General features: G+C 41.4%; 1 pseudogene across 1 annotated transcript; it reads right to left on the minus strand.

The window, feature by feature from the left end:
* Positions 1-615: 615 nt before the first annotated feature.
* On the minus strand, positions 616-2,482 carry LOC111546810 (annotated as a pseudogene). The gene has a single exon (XR_002732931.1). The product of XR_002732931.1 is annotated as a ubiquitin-conjugating enzyme E2 variant 1 pseudogene (transcript).
* Positions 2,483-3,220: the final 738 nt, after the last annotated feature.

A 3,220-nucleotide genomic window follows, 5' to 3' on the forward strand; every position in this document is an offset into this window, starting at 1 on the left:
TGAAAGTAGTTACAAAATATTTGTGCAGAAGTTTGCTGACTTTAATTGTATGACCTCATTGTAGTTGCTCAGGGAGACTCCAGCTACATCTTATCTTTTCAAAATACTCCTGAGCAATGGCTTTCCTACAGCCTCTCGGGAATGTAGCATTATCAGCTTCTATTTCCCCAATTTCCTATAATTCAATAAAAAGTCAGCAATAACATGTCCAAGGGCAAGCTCTATCTCAAATATGGATTTTAATGAAACACAAATATGCCCGTGCATGTTTCAGCAAATTGTTCTATACCATGCAAAAATACATGAAAAGTGGAGCCACATTTACATTTGTTTTGCATTTGTTATTTAAGAGGTCAAAATATGCAAAGTGTATCCACTTTTGTTGACAGCTTCAAGGAAAAGAAAGTTTTGTTAAAGTTAGATTCATGACAAACAGATGAGTTGGTATCTGTCATTTGGGGGAAAAGGTTTAGAGAGGCTACATTTTAAAAATAATAGGTATTTATTACTTCTCCAAAACTGAGAATATTTAACAAATGTGTCTGTCTATTTTAAACCAGGTATACTGGTCTGCAGGTAAACTTCCAATTAAAAAGCAAACTTTTTTTTTTTTTAACACAATGAATTGCTTTTATTTCGGTATGCATCCAAATTTCAGCATTTAGTGGTCCTGAACAGCAAGTGGAAAGACGCAGCAATTTGCTAGGAGGTCAAGCCCACCAATTTCCGGGATCTGCTGTGCACACCGGGTTCTTTCTTAATCCCTGCTGAGGATCTTGAGAAGCAGCAGCAGCACCAAAACCAAGGCATGCACCGGATTCAAGGTTCTTTTTGTTCCAGTTGTCAGATTCCAAACTAGACCCCAATGGATTGCAAGGATGACCAAATGAAAGCCCTGTTTAAAACTTCTTCAATTTTTAAAAGCAAAACAATTATAGGAAAGTAAAGCAATTCAGAGGGATCATGTGTGCTTACAAGTGTCTTCATGTGGTCTTTCTCCAAGTTCAACCACCAAGGACTCCAAGAGCTGGCAGGTCTGAGTAACCCTGGTGACTATTCTTTTCACCTTACCAAAACCTGAGCTAAAAACAATGCATCAGCTGATGACAGCAGAGGGTGGCAGGGCTGAGGACCCATTATTCATTTCCCAGGCTGGTGGACAGTGAGTAAGTACGGTTCCAAAACTAAACAAGGGAGGTCAGAGACTCTTTCCAACCTTACCTGATGGCTTCTGGCCAAAGCAAGGAAGTGTCATGGAAGGTGTTGAGTGGTGACGGTGCAAAAAGGAACTTGAGGAGGAGGGAGAAAAAGCAGCACCCCTCGATAAAGGTGGGGGAGAGAAGATAGGGGGAAAGCCCTGAATTCCTCACCGAAGGCCAATCTCAGAGGGGAGCAGAGGGGTTACAATCTATGCTTCGGCCAAGGGTGGGAGTGGAGGAGCATGGGAATAGGATGATGGCTTGGAAGGGGCATCATTTAAGACTTAAAGAAACCAGGGGTGCAGGCGAAGCACCCCACACACCTAGCAGTAGTCCCACAGGCTGCGACCGGAAACCACATCTACTCTAACAAGCCCCCCAGGCTAGAGGGCTGTTGTTGCAGGGAGGGTGGGAGGCGGGAGGGTAAGGGGAGAAGGCAGAGACCCCAGGCCGTGTAATCAGCAGCAAGGTGATTGTGTGATGTGTCTTTTCACAGTTGAGTTAGATGTGCCCCACCAGTTATGATGGGAATCAATTTAAATAGACTTTCTTGATCCCAGAAGTTCAACTACGTGGACAGTGGTTACACTTGACAGGATGATTTGTTATAGCACAACTTATATATTTCAAATGGACAAAAAATTAGTATCATTTACAGTATCTTAAGATAAATTTCCTTTGAATGGGAGCTTCCTTTCCAGTACTTTGAGGTCTACAAGACGTATCTAGAAAATTTACTACTGTGGAAAATGAAGACTGCTTAAATCGAATTGGGGGGGGAAGGGGAAGGGCCTGTGGTTTTTCTTTTTGATTAATTGCTGTAACACTGTCCTTCGGGCGGCTGAGGGAGTTTCATATTTTCTTTAGACATCATTAGGCGCCGAAGCTCTTGCAGGACAACTTTGATGCTATATGAATTCTGCCATTTTGCTAGCACTGATATGGCTCTTGGGTCCACCACTCCATTAGAACTATTTACTCCATTCATATTAATTTTTGTTACAAATCTTACAAAGGGGGGTGCTTCTGGGTATTTAGGTCCACATTCTATTTTAAGGCTGTATATTTGGTTTTCATAAATTGTTCTTGGAGGCCCAATTATCATCCCTGTCCATCTTGTAAGTGTCATGTCTTCGTCATCTTCTAGACCCCAGCTAACTGTGCCATCTCCTACTCCTTTCTGGCCTTCTTCGAGCTCTTCCAACAGTCGGAAATTGGGAGGGACTTTTACTCCCGAGCCCGTGGTGGCTGCCATCTTGCGTCGCTGTTGCTTGAAGGCCGGCCCCTTCAAAAAGCAAACTTAATTATAAGCAGTTTACAGCACAAAAGGAGATTGTTATATAGTCTGGAATTGACCTTGGCAATTTTAATATAAAAAATGAAATTAGTAATAGAAGAATAAAAGACATTTAGTGATTTCCAAAAATCTTTGAGACAATTCTTGCTCAAGATTTACAAATAAAGAATACAATAGAAAAATTTGTATTCTAAGATGATAGAAAACAATATAGTCTAACATTGCTTAAGAGATATAATCTTATATACTTGCTGGATTTGTTTGTGGTTGCCTTTGCCAAAGGAAACTTTTTTCAAAATTAAAGAAGTTTTTTTGATTTCTAAACCAGCCTCTGCATTTGCCCCGGAATGCTGGAAAAAAGAAAGGGGAGTGTGCAGGAGGGGTGGGCAAAATAAAAATTGTGTGTGTGTGGTACATTTTCTATACACTCTTGCCTATGTAGGATGGACAGACCCATTTCTGCAGTGTTACCTGGATTCTCTATGTAGCTACAGATCTATTACATTGGGGATTACACAACTCTATGCCTCTAATATTATGTCAGGCTTTGTTGGACACAGCACACCAAGGCCAGGGTGGAACTTGTGATGTGCACATATGCCGTCTGTGAAGCCTGAGGTCTAACATGCTTAGGACGTTCCTTCTTCCAGAGTCACATGGATTCATGACCTCTCCTAATTCAGCTCTATTCAAATGCCATTTCATCAAAAAAGACTTGGTCCGA

Source organism: Piliocolobus tephrosceles, chromosome 4 (genome assembly GCF_002776525.5).
Source record: "Piliocolobus tephrosceles isolate RC106 chromosome 4, ASM277652v3, whole genome shotgun sequence".
NCBI lineage: Eukaryota > Metazoa > Chordata > Mammalia > Primates > Cercopithecidae > Piliocolobus > Piliocolobus tephrosceles.